This window comes from Manacus vitellinus, unplaced genomic scaffold (genome assembly GCF_001715985.3).
Source record: "Manacus vitellinus isolate BGI_N305 unplaced genomic scaffold, ASM171598v3 scaffold_1_pilon, whole genome shotgun sequence".
Lineage (NCBI taxonomy): Eukaryota > Metazoa > Chordata > Aves > Passeriformes > Pipridae > Manacus > Manacus vitellinus.
This window is the reverse complement of record NW_021939396.1, coordinates 2,372,105-2,395,577: the sequence shown is the minus strand read 5'-3', so window position 1 is coordinate 2,395,577 and position 23,473 is coordinate 2,372,105.

Genomic DNA, 23,473 nt, shown 5'->3' with positions numbered 1-23,473 from the left:
TATTCCTCAACTCCTATTCAAGCTGTGACATGGCATTCCTGACTGCCTGAAAACACCCTCCTGGAAATAGCTGCACTTCTGCAGAACTAATAGAAAGATCAACATCACAATGCAACTGTTGATATTGAAAAATAATACAGGAAATACTGAGTGAGATCCTCCTAAAGGATCTTGTCCTTCAGCATCCCATCCCTGTAGATGACCAGTTGCAGATGATGGGGCAAGAATATAAAGGAGAGGTCAGTCAAGTTATTTCCCCATAACAGCCTCCCAGTCTCTATTGACTTGTGGCTCTCAAACTGTCTGAGCAGAGGCCTCATGTGGATCTTGGTGGATTAATTTTTCTAAGAATAGAATCACTGAATTAATTCATAGAATCATCAAGATTGGAAAAGACCTTCAAGATCATCAAGTCCAACTTTTTTATTAATTTGTCCTTTCTCTGAGGCTGGACCTTAAAGATGGTAGAAAGGACATTCAGCTGTGTACACAGCAGAAGGTTTCACATGATGGAAGGTGACTGAAGCAAAGTTGAAGTTTGAATTTTTATTTTCTCTGCGTTTTTCTCTATCTTCACTACATGTCATTCACTTTCTTAGGGAACAGCCAATTCCCTTTCAAAGGCAAGGTTTAACTGTCACAGGGGCATCACCCTGCCTGTTCTGAGTGCTCAGGCTAACCTAGAGCAGAGACACAGGATTTCAGGGCGAAAGAGGGGGGAAGGTTAGGCTTTTATGCTCATTAAACCTCTCCCAGACCTCTAGGTCTGCCATGAAACCCCATTAAGGGGCACATTACACACAGCAAACCAGGAAAACAGCATCCCTGCTCCCTTCTGCAGGGAGGTGTCCTTGAGGAAGGTCGTGGGAGACACTCCTTTAAAGCTGTGATGTTTGTGCTCCAGCAGCCAAGGAGAGCTGCACCCTTTCTGCTCCTCCCAGAAGTCCCCAGTGGTGAGGAACGTTTTGTTGTCACCATGAATAAACACAGAGGATGTGTTCCTTTTAAACAGTAAAGGCTGTCTCAAGTACAAGAGATCAAACCCAGCTTCTTCGGCTCATGACTGGATACAGACTGATAAGCTTGAATAGGAAGGAGAAATATTGTGATTTGCAGTACATTTCTCATTCCCTTTCCCCCGTAGCTCAGAGATATATTTAAAAACAATAAAACTTTTTTTTTGTGTTGTTGTTGTCTTTAATTACACTGATTCCCCAGGGCTGCTGTTTTACTGCAAAATAATCCTGCTTTGACAATGGAAAACTTGAGGGACTGGTGGAACAGATTGCAAACCATTTCCATGCCTGGTTTAACTGCTTGACTGCCAGCCTGTGTAACTAATTCTCAGGAGGAGTTTACTTATACAGCTCTGTCTAATTTTACCTTGCTGTTGGGCTGAAACAACAACAAAGAAAACATCTTGTGTGTTGTTACTCTGCACAGGCACAGATGAGACACAGGGAGATGGGAAGTGACTGCGGAGCTGATGGTTCCGGCATTCCCTAAGGGGAAAAAAAAGTGGGAAAGGATAGGAATTTGAATGAAATAATACTAATAAAAATCCCAAACAATGAATTTTAATAATTTCTCACACATCATCACTGACAGAGGGAGCTGGTAGAAGAGTAATGTCAGTTCTAAAAAGCAAGTTTTATGCAAATCTCTTGAATTTAGGTTGATTGCACTGAACTTTGGCCAGGTAAGATAGCTGGTCTAACTTAAACCTTAATTTAATCCTCAGCAGCAGCTTACTGAAGGCTGAGAAAGTTGCCACAAGGCAAATGTTCTTACTGCTGATGCTCCAGAAGTGACTGTCTCTTCTCTCCCCACTGACACTTGTGGGGGTTCAGTTGCCCAAACACTTTGTATAAATTGTTTTTGCCCTGCCAAAGTGAAGGTGGATGAAACTTCCCATAAGTGTCTATGTCCATAAGTTTCTATAATTGTCTTGTGCACCTGGGTAGGGAGAGTGAATTTGGCAGCAGCAGCCTGGTCTGCACCTGGACGAGCTCCAAGCTTCACCTTCAGAAATTGTGTCTGACCATTGATTTCAGAGTGAAAGATGAGCAATGTGTCTACATGGTGATGAAGAAATGTGATTCTGGCTGTGATGGATACATCAAGAAGCTGGTACTCAGTGCATTCCCATGGGATATGTCCACACTCCAGAAAATCTCACCCAATATTACAGTACTCTGATCAAGAAAACAGTGAAATGGAACTATTTCTTTTGAGAAGGAAAATAAAGTTCCTCCTGGGCTCATGATCTCTCAGAACTTTTGCTCTCACAGTCCTTTTCTTCATCCTTCTTTTCTCCTCTTGTGGGCAGCAAGGGTGAGGTCAGAGAAGATAAAATCTGAGTACTATGCTGTGTGAATTATGTGATGTTCATGCAGATTTAGTTTGGTTTTTGAATAAAAAAAGCTATTCTCACTCCATTCCACTTTTCTCAGCACCACACCACCTCTGTGGTGAAGGGTGGCAGAGTGCTGGTCTCTGAGCAGACATCACTGAAACATGGAATAATGGTTTCCCTGGTAAGAAGGAAAGTAAATTTTGAACCTCTCAGGCTCTTCAGCCCTTTATCAACTTGTTTCAAACTCTCTAACATGTAAAATGGGAACACATGAAGCAGGAAGAACAATCATTTCTAGTGTGAAATTGCTCAGAGAAACAGGGTGAAAATGAACAGGGAAATGCACAAGTGCGTAAGCAAAGTGTGTGCCAAGGGAAACTTCTGCCTTCTGATATCTTCTGACATCAGCCCTAAACAACCCTTTTATTAGTTGTAAACACTCTCCAGCTTCAACAATTCTCAATCTGGATTTATGTTTTTTCATCCTGCCTTGCACCCAGAACTAGGAAAGAATAAATATATCATGTCCCTTTGCTGGGTTCTTCCCCACTGCAAAGGTACTTTCTGTGTGAATTTCATTCTCATTTTCTTTACCCAGCACTTTCTTTTTCCTTCAGTAGCTTCCTTTGTATTCACAGCTTTTTCAGGATTGTTACTGGCTTTTAAAAAAATCCGTATTATGAGAAGGTTCCACTGGACATCCACATGAAACTGTCCTTGACTCATGGTTTTAGAGCTGAAGGAGGGTAGATTTAGATTGCATATTAAGAAGAAATTATTTCCTGTGAGAGTGGTGAGGCCCTGGCACAGGTTGCCCAGAGAAACTGTGGCTGCCCCATCCCTGGAAGTGTTCAAGGCCATGTTGGACAGGGCTTTGGGTAACCTGGTCTAGCAGAAGGTATCTGTGCCCGTGCCAGGGGGTTGGAACAAGATGATTTTTGAAGCCACTTCCAACACAAACCATTCTATGATGTGATTCATTAACAGTTTCCAGGGACTGAACAGATCATATAAGCAGGGCCGATGTCAGGGTTGGTTTAAGAGTGTGAGAAACTTTCTCCAAAATTTTCTATCACAGAACCTTTTATTTTTAAAAAGTGTGTATGTTTGTATGGATGTGTATTAGATATGAATCCATTTGATCTGGACACTTAAATAGTGTCCCTAACTGCTAGGGAAATTAGGTTTTAAAAGGACAAGATTCAGCTTGTTTGCAGTATAGAACACAGAAATGAGATATATATGAATATATACATCTTATATATAAATATATACATATATATATATATATATATAAAGAAGACTGGGCTTGAAGTGAGTTCAAAAGGGGTTATATGACACATGACTTAGGTCTTGGTGACTGAAGATTTCCCCTCAAGTTACCAGTCTGGCAACATCAGAAGATTGTGTCTGGATCCTATAGGAATGAGTTGAACAATGAACATACACATATCCTGGGGAAAGCCCAGAACTCCCAGAGCAATAGAGAAGATCATCAATTTATATGTTTTGTTACATCCCTGGCTGCAAGATTCAGGTAAACTACCACAATTCTCTTAGTCTGCACACACAAAGCATCAAAAGGCTACTCCCTCAACTTACTTTAAAAACTTGCAAGAAATTGTAAATGAAGATGACAAAATCTCTCCCTCAAAGGATTATATATTTCTCGTTAAACTTTAACTTCATTTAAAATCCATCCTTGATCCTCTTAAAGTATTTGCGTAAGTGAATGAGGGCTGTAAAACATGACTGGAGCTTTGCTCCTTGGGGAAGCAGCTTGACCAATTTACATATTTATTAAATATTTTATATTTCACCAGATTGTATGCACTTCAAAATGTCACTTCTTATTTTCGGTCTGAGCGCTGCATAACAGTAATGGCTATTTCCAGTCCCAAGACAGAGAAAAACATAATCTGCATCTCCTGATTTGACCATTTCTTGAGGATTTAAGTTTTTCATTTCTATGTTTTATTCTGTTCTGCAAAATTTTAACTTTTAGTTTTCTGAGGGTTTGATAGTTCTGTGCAAATGAATCTCCTGTGGGGCTACATGACCAGCCTCTCGTTTTTCCTCTGGAATGAGATTCAGCTTTCTAAGCATCCAAGCTGAACTTCTGAACTTGTTTGATGGTTATTTTAGCTTTAAGGAAAATAAACACCAAGCTGTTGCAAACCAGAAATGCATATGAAGAAGTGCTTTCCCTAGTGGTACAAGGACCTATCAAAGCAGTATTAATATTTCTGGTGTAATTCCTCCCCTCCCTCACCCTCCCAGTTCGGCTCTCAGCATCTGCAGCAGAGACTTTTTCCTTTGTTAATAATGTACAAGACCAGGGCACACATGAGATAACATAACTAGGGCTTCCTAGGAGCAGCCTGGAGACTGAACGGATTAAGATTCCAAGAGGATGCCCAAGATAAGAGCACATGCCCAGTTTTGCTGCTGGATTCCTGAGTACTGTGGAAGAAAGTTCTTTCCTCTGCATGTCCCTCTTTCTACTGCAACCAGGCTCCTTCACAGAGAGCTTTGAGGTGCAGCTGAAAAGAACATGAAAACAACTTTATTTAGAAGCCAGGAGGAATTTCTGTGATTGTCTTTTCTGATCCCCGCTATAACACTTGACTGTCCTGGACTCAAACCTGATTCACAGAATTGAGTTGGAAGAGTCCTTCAAGATCATCTAGTTCTGACCCCCCTGCCATAGGCAGGGACACCTTCCATTATCCCATGTTCCTCTGAGCCCCGTCCAACCTGGCCTTGAACACTTCCAGGCATGGTGCAGCCAGAGGTTCTCTGGGAAACCTTTTCCAGGGCCTCACCACTCTCACAGTAAATAATTTCTGCCTAATATCCAATAAAAATCTACTCTTTTTCAGTTTAAAGCCATTACCCCTTGTCTTATCACTCCATGCCCTCATCCAAAGTCCCTCTCCAGCTCTCCTGGAGCTCCTTTAGGCACTGGAAGGGGCTCCAAGGTCTCCCTGGAGCCTTCTCTTCTGCAGGCTGAACAGCCCCAACTCTCAACCTCCATAGCAGAGGTTCTCCAGCCCTTTGACAATCTTAGTGTCCCTCCTCTGGACTCCAACAGGTCTACATCTTTCTTGTGTTGGAGGCCCCAGAACTGGATGTAGGATATAAATTTTGCCTGTGGCAGGATGCACCCTTAAGGGAACAGAAAACAAAAACAAAACCACAACATACTAATAAACAGATTTACAGATGAAAATATCTAACAGTGAGAGCACTTTTTACATGTTTTCAGTGACTGATTATTTTAAGGTCATGTTGGCCTTGTTTACATTTTCAGGCACTGAGTTGCTGCATTACACTTTCTGCAGAAGACAGTGTTGCTGTTATAACCTTTGCCACCATTTGAATTTTTACTTTGCCCTGTTATGCCCTTTCTTGACCTTTTCTTGATAAAATAATGCCACTAAGCTGCTCATTAAAATCTTTTTGTTTTAAATAGAGTAGAATATTTCAGATTGCTCCAACAGGGCAACATCCTTAAAGCTTAAATATTAGTGTATGGAAAAGATTTTTGAGTTGCAGCTACACTAGGTAGAAAGTCATAGGCTACAGAGATTTTCTAACCCCCAAAAAATCTCTTTGAGCATTCTAGGAACCCTTTGTCCTTTCAGCAATCATACTTGTGTTTGCAGAGGGGGTAGAAATTCTGAACACATCTGAGGTGTTGGGTGAAATAAACTGCATTCTGAAATATCCCTCTTTGAAGAAAAAGCCAGGCAAGGGTTAGACCCCGTTACTGTTTCCTCAGCCTGGGTGAGGTGGGGACAAATCTTTCTGAGAGTCATGTCTTCCCTAGGGAGAGTCCACATTATTCATCCTTTCCTCTTCATAGGTCCTCTGACAGCCTTATCAGTAAGAATTTCTTCCAGGTCACTGCACAATGAGCATGAAAGGCAGTCTTTAAGACTCTACTGGAAACACATCGTGCTAAAAATAATCTTGCATTATAATTGCAAGATATGAACTATCCGCTGAGCAACAATTGCTCCGTCTGATCTGTGCCATGTTGACTTCTGAATTTTCCACTTTCTTATTAAAATGTTAAATGGAATGTCATGTAGGAGTCAGGTATGGATGTGAAAAAAATCCCGTGGGCTGATGACAATGGTCCATTTATCCCAGGAGTGTGTCTGTAACAGAGGCAGTGGTAGAGACTGTTTCAACACGTATTGCCAATTAAGCTCTATTATTTTTCTCGCATAATAACCTCACATTAAATTGATGGTATTTCTTTTCCACAGATTTATAATCTTGTTATTACCTGCCTTTAACTACAGATGCTGCATGACTTTGACTGGAGCTGACACGAGTATTTTAATACGAGAGTAAGTCAGGTGTGGATCGACACCCACAGCTTCTTTCAGTAATAGAGGTAAATTATTTCCCAACTGGGCAGAGTCAGACACTCTCTTGCAATATCAGAGCAAGTAAAAGGAAAGAGGATTTCAGATGTTCCTTTCCACCATCCCTTAATTTCCTTCAAGCTGTCACTCTTCCAGTGATGCTTAAAAGGCAAAGGACAGGGCAAAAATTTAGACCCCTTTTGAGGGCTGAAAGAGCAATTTTTGTAACAAGAGACATGCAGGCACTCTAAGGAACTTGTGAGTATTTATGGATAGTTTGCTAAATGCTATCTGGGCTTTCAAGTCAATACAGAGAGAAGTACAGTTAAAAGGGGATATTGGCAAAGATCATCTCCTAAGTTGCATCCTGTGGACAGGCTTAGAGGAAAACTGCTGCCTTCCAGTTCGGAGGAGAGATTGTCGCTGTTACAAGGCTGAATTACCATGCAATTGTGCCCTGCACCCTCCAAATACATCAGGAAGTTCTACCATCAAGGTGCGTTGGTTTGTTTGAGGGTTGTAGTTGGTTTGGGGTTGGTTTTTTGTTTGTTTGTTTTTTTGTTTGTTTTGTGTGTGTGTGTGTGTGTGCTTGTTAGTTTGTTTTTAGGGGTTTTTTGTGTGTGTGTGCGTGTCTCTTCTTTGCCAACAAATCTGGTCTTTGCTGACACCACACTTACTAATCCTTACCATGAAATCAAAGAATCACAGAATCATGGAACGGCTTGGGTGGGAAGGCACCTTAAAGATCATCCCATTCCAACCCCCCAGCATGGGCAGGGATGATTACATTGCTCAAGGCCCCATCCAACGCAGTCCTTCATTGTTTTAGTGCTGGCAGAAGCATGGGCAGGATGTGGGTAAATGGAAGTTATGGATCCATGGCCTCCCCTCTCTGACAGAGGGAATGGGCTCAGTCTGTGAGCTCAGGACCAGGCCCCACAGACAGAAGCACAGATGAAGTTGATGAAGTTTCCCCTGTTGTCATGTGAGAGGAGTTTTTCTCACTGTTAGCAGAAGTAGAAAGAGTAGTTTCCTTTAATTTGTAAGGATGAAAAAAGCACAGTGTCTCAGTGAGCTGGGTGCTGGTTCTGGACAACCATTCACCCTTTGGCTCTGATGGATATTTTTGTGGTTCTCCACATAGGGCATTCAGTGCCTTCTGCTCACAAGATCCTTATAAGGTCAGGATCTACCAACCCTTACTTAGGAAGCTTTAATGATGTGTCAGAAAATCAACATTTATTGAGTTCCATTAGGATGTTTCAGATGTCTCTGCAGGGCTGGCAGGTAGAACAGGGGATGTAAAGGAGAAAAGTCTTTCTGGAGCACCAACAGGAGAAGAGTCAGGAAAGATAACCTTGAGCACTTCCAGTGGCTCCAGGGATATATAGATTATAGAATAATTAATGTTGGAAAAGAGCTCCAGGATTGAGTCCAACCATTAACCCAGAACTGTCAGGTCCACCATTAAATCATGTCCCTAAGCACAACATCTACACATTTTTTAATGCTTCCAGGGATGGTGATTCCACCACTTCCCTGGGCAGCCTGTTCCAATGACTGATCATCCTTCCAGTGAAGAAATTTTTCCTAATATAAACCTCCCCTTGTGCAAATTCAGTCTCTTTCCTCTAATCCTATCTCTTGTTATGGGAGCAAAGACCAACTCCCTCCTGTCTACAGCCTCCTTTCAGGTAATTTAGTAATAGTGGTTTTAATCATACCCAGAAGAGATGAAAATCAGTACAGGAGTAATATTGTACCATGTTATACACCTATGGTGGAATTCACTTAAAAATGAGAGTATTGAAATTTTATTCCTTCCACTTGCTTCTTCTTTAAAGTAACTAAAAGATTTTGTGAACTTGGCCCATAACTTACTGTTAGCATCCAAAATTCAATATCACTGAGTGGCTGATGGACCCAACGTGGTGCCTTTACTGGAAATAGCATAAAAGTTTGTAACCTTAGGAGTGATAAAGTGATCTTGTTCAGTCCTACAGCCCTATGCAGAGCAAGTACTTAAAGTTGTGGCTGTGATTCATGACTCCCTCTTCATTTACAACACCACAAACCTGACTCAGGTTTTAGATTTTACATGGTTGGCATTGAAACTATTCTGACTGGCAGTGATCACAGGCTTCAAAAACAGAAAAAGCAAAAAAAAAGCCCACAGAAGCACAATATATCGACAGTAAATGAAATTCTAATCCTGATTTAGGAGAGCATTTGTATACTTGTGTGACAACAACCATGCCAAAATGCCTAAAAGTGTGCCCATGTTTTTTGAATCTACTGGAGGAAGAGCTGAATTAGGGCCTATTAAATTAAACTAAAAACTGTGAACACATGATGAACATCAGTTACATAAACTATCTTCTCTGCTGTCAGAAGCATTATTCTACTTGGGTTTCCTCTGCAGGCAGCAGATTTGTCAGACTCTTTTCCTGACTGAGAGGTGTAATTAAACCTGGCCATGTCTCCAGCAGAGCAATGACACTTTTTTAGGATGTTCATTCCCTGATGGTGGAAGATACACACTCCCTGCAGGTTTCTCAGGTATTTCTATATAAATAATACAAGGAGAGGTTGTATTTCCTCTGGCCCTGGAGAGCACATGAACTAAACGTCAAGTGTGTGATTTGATTTGTCTTCTCACCTGACTGGAAGTCAAGGCTTTGATAAAGAGATCGTTGTCTTCTGTGTGAGAGGCCTCTTCAAACACTACCATCATAAAGTCAGAGGATATAAATAGCATGAACTATTTATCCAAACTGCATGAACTGTTTATCCAACCTCACCACTGCCTTGATGAGCAAAAGAAACCTGTGAATATTAGAGGGGAAAATGTTCTTGTCTTAATAGCATCTGTTATGTTATATGGAGTTGTATTGAGGTGCCTCAGGCTAAGTCAGATTGCCTTCCTAAGCAACTCCTCACCAGATAAACCCTTTTGCCTGCTTTGTTTTCCCTTTTCTTCAGACAATAGTGTAGAGATCAGCAAAATGAGGTTGGGAAGCTGATCCTGCTACAGCTAAATTTGGGGAAATTGGTTTTTCTAGGAGTCCCTTTCAAGTAATCATAATATTATTAAGAAATACACTCCTTGTTCTTGCCTAGAATGTTTTAAGGTACCAGTGTCAATTATTCCTGTGTATCTGTATCTTTTTATCTAGGTTGAACCCAAATTTTGCAACTCAGTTATGTTGCAAGTCCTGGGAAATGGAAATGAGATGATGTGAAGATGTTAGTGCTCAGGAAATGTGCTTGCAGGGCTTTTATATGTGTCTTGAAAAATGGCCTCAAATACCCTCAGAGGGATTAATCTGTCTGTTCTTCTCAGTTTCTTTAGTAAATGCTCTGTGACACACTCAATTAAATCTGGTGGTAAAATATCCTCCATTGGGATGTCTGACATGCCTGAAGTTAACCCCGTGTTGGAGGGTTTCTTTTGCTCATGGACATGTTACAAATTCACAGTGCTCTGAGTTTTTCTGTGAGAGGTGCAGGAGCTCAGTATTTCATTTCATGTGGCTCCTGGCATTTAGAGGCACACACAAAACAACCCCAAAGCAAAACACACTCACAACAACCTCATTAGACCATGTACTTTATTCATCAGTCGAGTCTGGGATTGTTTCTGCCAGAACATCCCCTGGTGCTGTGTCCAAATCAGTTTTAAATGCTTTAAGTGGTGATGTATTTGCTGCTACTGTGGGGCCATCATCATTCAGGCTGATAGATCAGTCTAATAGTGCCTAATTCCTGTCAGCATAAGCTCTGTTCTCAGTTTCTCAGTCTTATCTCTGCTGAAAAAAAAAAAAAGTTCTTATCCTTTTGCCTTGCTTGTGGTTGACAGAAAGTTAATTAGAACCAGAAAAAAACTTCTTCCCCAGAAAGTTCAACCAGAAATTGTTTTGACTGAGGAATCAGTCCAAAGAGTGCTTTCAACACTCTCCACACAGGCAAAAGTGCTGAAGTTTCTGATACACGTATTTTTGAAGGAAAGCTTCCCTTTCAATATTAAAATGGGCATGAAATTACATGTAACATCTTGAGTCCCCCGAGAAAGCAGGAGTCTGCAGAATCAGTCTTCACAGAGCAGCATGGCCAAGGCTCAAGTTATTTCATCTGCCTCTTCCACTTGCTGAATTGCATTTTTAAACTGTAGCTTCAACTCCAACCAGTTTGGTTGTTAGCATGATGCTGACACTGCATGTGAGGAACTCAACATGACCCAGCAATGTGCACTCACAGCCCAGAAAGCCAACTGTGTCCTGGGCTGCATCCAAAGCAGTGTGGGTAGCAGGTCAAGGGATGGGATTCTGTCCCTCTGCCCTGCTCTGACCCCACCTGCAGTGCTGCCTCCAACTCTGGGGTCCCCAGCATGGGAATAACATGGACCCGTCAGAGTGAGTCCAGAGGAGGCCACCAAAATGATCAGAGGGATGGAACACCTCTCCTAGGGAGACAGACTGAGAGAGCTGAGTTTTGTTCATCCTCTCAGTTGGTCATGCATGGAAGATGGGTCCATTTTCATGAAATTACTTGAACTTTTCAAAGACTTGGCCCAAGTCACTTAGTACTTCAAGTCATATCTCACTGTATATGAACACCAACAAGGTAATTTTTCTTCCTGTCTGTTTTAAAAAGTCTTAAATTTTTATGGCTCAAATAGGGTTACTGTTTTGTACCAGGTATTTTCACCATGGGTGTTTTCAAAGTGCATAACTGAGAGCAGCCACCCTTTAAAGAGGGACAACAACCCCAATGCAACAGCACCTTCACTCTTGGGAACCATGTCCACACTCACTGGAGATATTCAAGAACCACCTGGGTGCAATCCTTTGCAATCCTGTGCTCTAGAAGGACCTTGCTTGAGGAAGAAGTTTGGACCCTTTCCTTCCAACCTCGCCCATTCTGCAATTCTGTGATTCCATAGTTGGGAATAGTTCTGCCAAACTGAAACAGTGTAACTCAATAGGTGGAAAATGGGCAAAATTGCCATGAATTAGGAGCAGGTAAGAAGTCCTCATCATGTGGAGATGCCATCCCAAGGTACATCCAGATGTGTGGTGCAGCAATCCTATGTTGCCTCTCACCCAAGAACTTCCAGCTGCTTCCAGTATTTGCACCAAGGGAAAAATGTGCTGCATCCCCTTCACTTTCTCCTGAGGAAGCCTGAGCCACCTGTATGAACAGGATATTGCTGAGAAAGAGAAGGAAATGGCTTGTAAAGAAAAAAGAAACCTGTGACAGAAGCATCAAAATGACAGCTGAAGACCTTCTCCTTGAAGCTGTCTAATGAAATCTCTGTGCCTGATGTCCCCTGAGGAAATGCCACTGCTCTGGTTTTGGAGGAAGGATCATTACCTTACAGCACCACTGTCACTCTACAGCAGTCTGGACTCGGTTGAGAGTAAAAAGGAATGTTGGGGGTTTTTTTATTATTTTTTTTTCTCCATTCTGGGGTTTAAAGGTTGCTTTTTAGCTCTTATTCACCTTCCCAGACATAAGGGATATTAAACTAATTATAATGTAAAGCTCTGGGCAAAATATCTAGGTCAGATCCTGATAAGCACTTGACAATAGGCTTATTCCCTAATGGGTGGTGTTTGGAACAGGTTTTCCATAGATTTTGTGAGTTTCAAACAAGATTCGGGACAAATTTATTGCTGAGGCTCATTTTCTGTGCTAGCAGTTTGGAAGGGGAGGGGGCACACCAGAATGCAGATTGGTGTGTGGGTGAATAACCCAGATCCAACTGAAGGCTTTCACTGGCGCCCCAAAGAGTCGACCCCAATACTTAGAAGCACAGAATGAAAAAGAGAGAGAAAAAAATGTCTTTTTCCAATTATGAATCCTCTCTGCCAGCACAGACAACAACTACAGAGGATGAAACATCATGGCTAAAACCCAGGTTATCTCCTGAAATGACAAGAGCAAAGATGGAAGTAGATATTTTGGAAGGAAGAAGTGTTGGACTGGCTTGGAGTCAGTGAATTGCCACCAGTAGGATCAGTAACATCTAGAATCAAACAGGGGAAAACGAGATGTGCACTGGGGGCTGGAGCCACTGCTCTGAGAGAAGAGTTTAGTGTAACCATGAGGGGACACACAAGTGAGAGATGGGCTGAGAGGAGATGAGCAACCTGGAAAAGCAAAAGGTGGTCACAGTCAGAGACCTTGAGAAAATCCTGCCACTCTGTTTTCTGCAGAGATTGGCAAAAAATGCTCACATTTCTGCTGTTCCCTATGCCAGAAGTGGCAGTCATGATAGCCATTAAGAGAACTTTTTTTCTCTCTCAAAATCTCAGGTTTCTATGAACTCAGGAGCTCATGCTTCTGTCCGTAGTTTTAAGATGACCTTTCATAAATAAGGATAAAAATTACAGTCACCTTCCCTAAATTTTTTCCATGAAGCATTTACTGGATGTAAAATGCTTGCTCTGCATTTGATTCAGAGATGAGATTTAATATCATGATGCTGATGTCTTTCTTAAATATCTGCCAGGTTTTATTAAGGCAGATTTTGTTATTTCCAACAGGTCATTACAGATGTGTCAGGGAGGTGTTAATTTGCAAGAAGGCCTTTCTTCCATCAGCATCTGCCACTGCTGGAGGGCTATTTCTATCATTCACTTATTCTGCCACTCAGCAATATTATTCCTCAGGGCAGTAATCATTTTTGCCTTGAACAGCCCAGCCTCTGTTTAAGCAGCAGAGTGTGGAGAAAGGTGAACTCCCAGCCAGTTAAAAAAGAAGCACTGAAGGCTGTGTTGGGTTTGGGTGGTAAGGTTTTGGTAGTGGGAGGGGCTACAGGGGTGGCTTCTGTGAGAAGCTGCCAGAAGGTTCTCGTATGTCTGACAGAGCCAATGCCAGATGCCTCCAGGATGGACCTGCCACTGGCCAAGGCTGAGCCCACCAGAGACAGGGGTAGCACCTCTGGGATAACATAGCCAGGGGAAAGTCTTCAGTATTGCAAAGAGAGTGGTGAGAATACCTGAGAGAAACAATCCTGTAGAGACCCAGGGCAGTGAAGAAGGAGGGGCAGGAGGTGCTCCTGGTGCTGGAGCAGAGATTCCCCTGCAGCCCGTGGGGCAGCCCACGGTGGGGCAGCTGTGCCCCTGCAGCACATGGAGGTCCATGGGGGAACAAAGATCCACCTGGCAGCCTGTGGAGGACCCCACACCAGAGCAGGTGGATGCCTGAGTGAGGCTGTGACCCCATGGGAAGCCTGTGCTGTAGCAGCGTCCTGGCAGGAGCTGTGAACCCATGGAGAGAGGAGCCCACACTGGAGCAGGTTTGCTGGCAGGTGTTGTGTCCCCAGGGGGGACCCAGGCTGAAACAGCCTGTTCCTGAAAGAATGCACCCCGTGGGAGAGTGACCCACGTTGGAGCAGCAGAAGAGTGTGAGGAGTCCTGTCCCTGAGGAGGAAGGAGCAATGGAGACAATATGTGATGAACTGCCCACAGCCCCCATTCCCCATCCCCTGCACTGCTTGGGATTAGGAGGTACAGAATTCAAGAATAAAACTGAGCCTGGGAAGAAGGAAAGGAGGTGGGTGGAAGGTATTTTAAGATTTGGTTTTATATTTCATTATCCTACTCTGATTTGATTGGTAATAAATTCAATTAATTTCCCCAAGTCAAGTCTGTTTTGCTTGTGACAGCAACTGCTGAGTGATCTCTCCTTGTCCTTATCTCCATCCTTGAGTTTCTCATCATATTTTCTCTCCTCTGTCCAGCTGAGGAGGAGTAATAGAGCAGCTTCAGTGGGCACTGTGCATCCAGCCAGAGTCAACCCAGCACAAGGAATAACTATAATTTCATAGGAATTTGCTGGATTCAAGTGCAAATAAACACAGGCTTTGTGAAATAAAAAGGAAGGCAGAAAAAACGGTCTCCAAGGTTTATCTGGGAAAGATTCCTCACCTAGGGATTTATTACACAGTGCTAGAGCTGGAAGACGAAATACGTTTGCCTGTGGGTGCTACCTGGATGGATGGAGAGCGAGTAAAGGCCTGTGGGGATGCAGAGAACACCTGGGGCTTATGCCAGGGAGAGGAGGATTTGGGATGATGTAGGAGAGACTCAGACATAGCCACCCAATACTGTCCTGGGACCAACTCATGCCCCACTGCCTGGCACAGGCTTTCAGCTTCACCCCAGAAATATGTGACTGTGTTGTGCTGTAACACAACTCAAACTATTTTACGCACTCTGGACTGGAAGTAAAACCGCATCAATTGTACTGATAGATCCAAAGACCAAAGAGGTCCTTCAAAGCCCTCAGAGAAGACCTGAAGTCGAGCATCATCTGCTGTGGAGTAGCTCTGCAAAAAGCTGGCCCTGCAGGAGGATCTGAGCACACCCCACTGCCGGGCATGAGGGGCACCAACCACCCCTCTGTGGTTGTAGTTAAACTGCAGATGAGGATTCAGTCAAAGCCAACAATATTCTGCAGCTCTCTGTACAGGACCATCCCTCATGCCATCCCATCTTACCATATGTACGTTTGTCTCTAGGTCACCATCATATAGACAGAGCTTGGTGAAAAGTTCTTGATCAAGCATTTTTTGCTTACATAAAAAAGCACTTTTGTCGAAACACTGCAATTTTGAACTGTAAAAACAGATTAAACCCCAAGACTATTTATTTACATAAAGGCTGTCTCGTTTTGCTAAATGATTTCAATCATTCTAATTTTGTCTGAAAATTCTGTTTAACGTTATTTTTTTTTCTGGATTAGATGCAATATTCCACTTCACAAACTGAAATATTTGATGGTTGAACCAGTTTGGATGGGCAATTCACACTATGGGGTAAATTTTGAAATTTTCTTTGACGAATGAAAACTGCTTTCTGAGAGGCTGAAATTTCCCAGAGGACAAAAATTCTATTTTGCAGCCACCTCTGGAGGAAAACTCATGTGAAAATGACATCTTCCCCTGCACTGCAATAAGAAATTTTCTCAGCTGAGTGCTATTTATGACCAAGACTAAAAATTACAATTCTTTCGGGAAGCATAAATAGCATCAAACAAAAAAATGTCGCTTTTTTACTTAAAAGTGGACAACTTCCAAGCGATTTTTTTTTAGCACTTCTTTTTTAAAGAAAATCCCTTCTCTAGTGTGAATTGAATTATCATTCCCCTATACTTGGTTTAACCGTTTGAGCTGATCATTGAGTCAAAGAATGTCTTGGGTTTGAAGAGACCTTAAGATCATCCAGTTCCAACCCCCTGCCATGGGCAGGGACACCTTCCACTAGACCAAGGTTGCTTCAAGTCCAATCCAGTCTGGTTTTGAACACTTCCAGGGATGGAGCAGACAGCTTCTCTGGGCAAGCAATGCCAGTGCTTCAACACCCTCATGATAAGAAATTTCTTCCTAATATCTAATCTAAACCCACTCTCTTTCAGTTTGATTCCATTCCCCTTGTCCTGACGCTCCACAGTCTTGTGAATAGTCTCCCTCCATCTTTCTGGTGGGTTCTCCTCAGATACTGGAAGGCTGCAGTCAGGTGTCCTCATCTCCCTGGAGCCTTCTCTTTTCCAGGCTGAACAATCCTGATTCTATCAGCCTTTCCTCACAGCAGAGCTGCTCCATCCCTCTGATCATCTTGGTACCTCCTCTGGACTCTCTCCAACAGCTCCATGTCCTTCTTGTGCTGGGGACCCCAGAGCTGGATGGGTGCAAAGCTATTTAACCTTCCAAAAACCGGTGACTTGCACCAAAGTTAAACTAAGAGAAATTAGAAGAACAGCAAGAAATTCAGTATCTTCTTCCTTTTCCCAAGCTCCAGTTATTTTATTTCACTTTTTTTTTCTCTCCTTTCAGGGTGAAACAGTTAGTGAAGAACATTTTCTTACAGTTATAGATACAACCCCATCACTTAAAGCTCCAATGCAGAAGGTGCCTTAGCACCTGGTGAAGTCTCAGTTGCATGCTCAAAGTGGAGATCTTGCTCAGAGAAGGTTTCTGTAATGATGCTCATAACAGAGAGAGTGTTCATTACAAGCTCTGAGCTACATATAAAGTCTAGAAGGGGTAAGAATAAGAAAATAAGTGCGGAGACAAAGTTTGCAGAGGAGCAAATGATGACTAAACTGCCCATGAATAAATTAAAGCTGGCAATTAGAAGAACGTTCCTGAACATTAATGCACTCATGTTCCAGAAACAGATTTTCAGTGGGAACAATGGGGTAAAAAGAAGCCAAAATGGGGCTTCATGGAGCTTGATAAATATCTTCAAGGAGTCAAGTGATACAGGCTTGCACTGAGAGTATGAGATTCTGTTACCCTGAGGGTTTCAGGAAATTGCCAGAAACTTGTCACAGAAATAACTCTTGAAGCAAATCCAGGTGGTGCAATCTGGTACCTCGGTGCTGAATGTGCATCAGGTGAACCAAATGTCAGTGATGCTCTAAGCAATAACAAGCCACACTATAACTGAAGAGTTTACAGACCCAGTAACAAGTACATTGGAGAAGAAATATAGGGAATATATTTCCTTGAATCTTTATTGATCTGAAACCTTGTCTAAATTCAGTGACCATTACAAGTGGCACCTATTGACAGGCATGAAAGGAAGCAAAGGCGATTTCTTTTTCAGCTTAACTTTCTTAGGTCCACATGTGAAACCTTTGAATTCCATAGTTTACCTACCTAGACTGGTTTTCTCTGGTTTTTTTTAGCCAGTGGCTTCTTTCCCAAGCATGGGATAGCAGGGGAGAAGTAAGAGTCTTTTACCTTCATTAGTCGTACACCTTAAAGACTCGAACAAGGATTTTCAAAGCATAAAGTACTGGGGTTGGAGGTTTGCCTAATAACCTGCCAAAAATCAACCCATCCTTGTTTTCTAATGCAGGAGAAATAATGAAAGGATGGTGCCTGATTTCCATTAATGGTAGAGTTTGCATAACTACACAAGACTGAGCATATTGAGTAAAATCAGTTCGGCTTGTTCCTCTTCTCCGACAGCATCAGAAGAGCACAAACTCGTATTCTATTTCCTCTGAGGGAACAGTATTCATGTTTCATGGACTGGAACAAGACCAGAAGAGGCCACTAAAATGCTTGCAAGGCTGGAGTCCCTCTGCTCTGGAGATAGGCTGAGACAGTGGGGGTTGTTCAGCTTGGAGAAGAGAAGGCTTTAGGTAGAACGTACAGCATCTTCTAGTAGTTAAAAGGGCTCCAAGAGAGCTGGACAGAGACTTTTCAGAAGGGCATGGAATGATAGGTGCAGTGGGCTTTTGTAGCTGTGTTTTGGCAGTGGGGGGGCTACAGGGGTGGCTTCTGTTAGAAGCTGCCAGAAGCTTCCCCTGTCCCGTGGAGCCAATGCCAGACGGCTCCAGGATGGACTTCCTGCTGCTGGCCAAGGCCGAGCTAGTCAGGAGGGACAGTAACGCCTCTGGGATAACATATTTAAGAAAAGAAGATTGTTGTGCAGAAGAAATTCCAGCCAGGGAGGAGCGGAGTGAGAACTCGGGAATAACAACGCAGACACCGAGGTCAGTGCAGAAGGAGAGGCAGGAGGTGCTCCAGGTGCCAGAGCTGAGGCCCTGCAGTCCGTGGTGCAGACCATGGTGGAGCAGCTGTGCCCCTACAGCCCCTACAGGACCATCGGGGTGCAGAGACCCACCTGCAGCCCATGGAGGAGCCCATGCTGGAGCAGGTGGATGCGTGAAAGAAGCTGTGATCCTGTAGGAGGCCCAGGATGGAGCAGGGTCCTGCTGGAGACCTGCGGCCCTTGGAGAGAGAATCCCAGGCTGGAGCAGGTTTTTCCCAGGTAGGACTTGTGGCCCCTGTAGGGAACCCATGTCGATACAGCTCATTCATGAAGGACTGCACCCCATGGAGGAGTGACCCACAGGACAGCAGTTTGGGAAGAACTGCTGCCGCGGGATGGACTCATGCTGAAGAGGTCCATCAAGGACTGTCTCCCATGGGAGGGACCCCACGGGAGCAGGGGAAGGACTCCTCCCTCTGAGCAGTGGCAGAAACAACAAACTGCAACCCCCATTCCCTGTCCCTCTGCACTGCGGGGGGGAGGAGGGAGAACATGAAAGGAAGGAGGGGTGGGGGGAAGGTGTTTTTAAGACTGCTTTATTTCCCACTCTTTGGCTCTTATCCTGTTAGTAATAAATATAAGTATTATCCCAACTTTGAGTCTTGTTTTGCCCATGAAGGTAATCAGCCACTGGCCTCTCCCAGCTCTTACCTCTACTCATGAATTCTTAGCTGTTTTTTTTCTCTCTCTTCTGTCCAGTTGCAGAGGGGAGAGTGAGAGAGCGGCTTTAGTGGGTACCTGGTATCTGGCCAGGGTCAACCCACTACACAGGATAATAGGGAATGTCTTCACACTGACGGAGGGCAGGGTTAGATGGGATATTGGGAAGAAATTCTTTACTGGGAGGGTGATGAGGCACTGAGTAGCTTGGCCAGAGAAGTCATGGTTGCCCCATCCCTGGAAGTGCTCAAGGCCATGTTGGATGGGGCTCTGAGCAACCTGGGATAGTGGAGGGTGTCTCTGCCCATGGCAGAGGGTTGGAACTGGATGATCTTGAAGGTCCTTTCCAGTCTAAGCCCTTCTATGATTCTATGACTTTCTGTATTGAGTTTAACTTCTATTATGTATTTACTACTACAAAGTTAATTTCATAAATCTTTTTGCAATGACATCCTATATCAAGCTATTCCTTGGAAGAACAATTTATGTATGTAAAGAAGGCAGTGTGTGGTTATATTAGCACAGTACCCAAACCCCAATCTCAATCTTTGATCCAAATTTCTCAGTGTCAATCTCCCTACAAAATTTTTTTCCAGCCATTTATCATTAGAGAGTTTATAAAGATTTACTTTTGTTATCTTCATAGAGTTATAGAATCAATAAGGTTGGAAAAGACCTACGAGATCATCAAGTCTAAGCTTCAAAGTGTTCCATGCAAAATTTCTGGGGTCCAGAAATGTCATAGTGGTGCTGTTTTACATTCTGTATTTCTTCACAAACCCTGTAGTACAATGTCAGGTAAAATGGAGTACAGAGAGGCTTTAGGAGCATCTGATCACACTGTGATCAAAGTGACTTGAGACCCATTATAAAATGTACCACGGAGGGTCTTGCCCCAAGTCACTTAATGAGCCTGAGGAAAAATCCTGCTGCAGGCCAGGGCTTTGTCCTCATTGCTGCAGCCTCTTTCTCTCCCATGAAAAATCATTTTGTTCAGGATTAGAACTAAATCCCAGGGTTGCGTGGAATAAAGCTACCAGGATCACAAAATTAACACAACCTTTGCTTAAAATCAAAACCATAGCAGGTTCCCCCCGAATGGGATTATTTTACAGGCAAACACAGTACCAGATAAAACCTAGAATTCCCTGCAGCTTCCCTAGCTTAGTTTATATATAATTCCTCTCATGATTAGTAGAGTTAATAAAAAAAAAAAATGTCTCCCTTTAAAGCAGGGAGAGACTCACATACTTGCATATACCTATCTCCAGGATAAAGTTTTAATTACCTTGAGAAAAACTGGAAGAAAGATGAAACTCAGGCACCTGTTACAGCTGGGAAGACAGTAAGGAGGGCCAGCATGCAATAATTAAATCTTTATCACCCAGAAAGGAGCCTGCAGCCTGCGGTGTCTTCCTGGTGAATATCAACATGTTTATTTTTAAAACTACTCCCTGCCAGCATGTCCCAAAGTCATTTCACATACACAGCTGGCTGGAAAGAGGTGGGCTGGAGCTTGGAAAAGCAGGATCTAAAAGCAGAAAGAAAGAGGGTAGCTGAAAAGTTAGCAGAAAAAGGGCAGGGATGGAAACCATCCAAGTCCAGCAATAGGTGACCTACATTTCCAGATCTCTTTGAAAAAGCCAGATCTCGGTGCCCCTCTTCCCTGAAAGTGCTGTGTTTATTTACTCACTGCTTTTCAGTTCTTCTGGAAATCTTGCTTTTTCATATGAGACAAAAACATGGATTTAGGGATTAATCCCTCCCAGAGGAGAAGCAACACGGCCACAGCTGGTGAGTTTTGCAAATGGAGAAAATCAGGCAGAGATCTTTAGCTGTGTGTGTGAGCAGTTGCAGTGTTGGCACTGTACAACCACACCATGCCCAGTGCTGCCTTCCTCCACACACCAGGGTCAGCCTGGTCACTCCACAGAGTTTTGGTCTGTTGGTGACCCTGGATCATCCCCATCTTCGATCTGGACACTCAACTTCTTTTGTACAGAAAACCAAACTGTGGCAAAGTTAATTATGGTGTTGATGTGTATTAGAATAAGCTGAATATGCATCATATTCATTTATTCATTCATTTGTGCATATGTACCCATCTATCCTCAGAAAATACATGAAGGTATGTCTGTGTGTACATACACTGATGTGTGTTAATTTAAAATCACTGCTGGAGAAGTCAGTCAATCAGCTGCAATAAATAACCCAATGCCTTGGGGCAAAGGGAGCGATTATTCCCTCCTGCCTGTGATTAGGTCTTTTCATGGAACCAAAATGCAACGAAGAGGGACGTGAGCTGCATAAAACTTTGAGGCTGTCCCTGCCCCATGTGACAGGTTGAACCAGGGACCTCCAGAAATCCCTTACAACCCAAGCTGTTTGATTCTCTGGCTGTTTTTTTGATCAACAAAATCTCTATTAATCCCAAGGGGGATCTTAACGAGACTTCAACGGCTAGAGGGGCTGCAGAATAACTCAGGGCTTCTCTGGAGAACAGACACGTTTATGGCCTGACATCTGAATATCGGCCAACTAATCAGCCCCACATTTCTTTTCTTCTGGCACCTCCCCACTCTTTGCCCCTTAAACACATCTCTCCTTCTTTCAATGGTGCCAACCACAGAGGAAGAAAGTCCTAAGGCTGGGTTTACATTCAAGATGTAAATTGTACCATGAATGCCTCACTCTGCAGTGAGCTCTTTCCCCACTCTAGTTTGGTCTAATCTTTTAGCTCACAGCTCCTCCACAAGATACCTGTGTTGGTTTTTGGTGGGGTTTGAACATTCATTTATTTATTTTCCTAACAGAGGGGTAAAATACTTTATTTAAAAATGTGCTTATAAAAAGAGTGGGACACTCTCAACCTGGAGGGGTTCACTGAAATCCCGAGTGTATGTGCCAGGAGCTGAATATGTCTTTAAGTAGAGCTGTGCTGCTTCATTCTTTACCTTTCTCTGTGTGTCTGTGTATGTGTTCTGCAGGGATTAGTCATGGATTCACAAAATGGATTTTCTCAGAAAAGATTCTTTCTGCGTCTTATTCTTTTGATACAACTTCAACATCTTTTTCAGTATAATATTTTCTCCTCCTCCTCCCTGTACATCAGTGTGTGTGTGCTTGTGGGTGTTTATAAATATGTACATATATTCTGGTTGGCTGGAAGTAGGAAAATCCATTTTCTTTAACAGTCATATCTCTGAGAAGCAGACTCACAGAAAAGCTTTAAAATACTAAATTAAAAGACTTTAACTGCTTGGCTTTTCCGATCAGCTTCTCCTTAATTCTTCTCTCTCTCCTTCTTGCTCTCTCTCTCTCTTTCTCACCCCTGTGCTGAGTTTTCTGTTTAATTAGGAGGAAAGGAAATAGTGACATAAAGTCAAGGACATAATCTCTTTCCAAACTGACAAAGTCAGAGTTTAATCCTCCTGGAATAGTCCCACAGGAAAAGGAAAATTCCCTCTTAAATTATAAAGCTGATGGCTGGGTCCTGACGTAGCACCTGTTGAAGACTGTGAGAATCTTTCTTTCTGTTTATATATTGCTTTAGATACTGAATCCCTTTGTCTGTGGTTACATCAGTCCCCTGTTGAAACCTCCGGAAGCTCAGGGTTGCCTTAGCCAGAGGTCTCCTGCTGAGCTGTCTGTAGGACCTTGGGATCAGAGGGCTCAGGAGACCATTTCCCTTCTTAAACTAATAAAAATGCTCTATGATTCAGCCCCCTGGAGAGGGCAGGACTGTACTTCTGTTTAGTTTTCTACCTTCAGGGTAAGACAAAACTTTCAGCACCTTTTACTCTTGCTGCAATACAGCACCCTCTTTTTTTCACGTTTTAACACTGACTCATGTTCAAATTTTCTCTGTTCTGGGTACAGCTCATCTCAGCCAACATCAGCAATGAGCAGTCTGGCATCTCGCATCATTTATCCAGACTAATTTAAAGGATTGGGCAGGATATTCATATTCTTAGAGACCCATTGTTGGAAGGGATTCTTTACCTATTGGACAATTGGTCTCCAGCGATGGCCAATCTTGAAATGTACTTTAGATGTAGATCTTTTAACTGCCTATAATTATACAAGATGCTATCACTCCATGAAAGAAAAAATTATGCAGATGGGGAAGATAACCTCCACCTTGAATTCCATAGGGACAATATGAAAAGACACTGGGAGATCTCCTCTCATCCTATTCCATGAGAAGAGGACTCATGTATGGTGACAGGAATCAAAGATAGTTTCATGATGCACCTTATGTTTATAGGAAAACATTGTTCTCTGAATTTTCATGGCCATTTTGCATTTCTGAATCAGTCATCATCATGTTTTATCCTAAAGGAAATTAGTGATATAAGCTGTCAGCTCTATTTACCTCTAAATTTCTTGCTGTGGCAGTCATAAGGTGCCCATATACAGTAGATGACAAATGACTGCAGTTGTTATATGAAATACAGCCCATTATTCCACATTCTTCCTGTAGAAATCAAGTGCACATTGAGGGC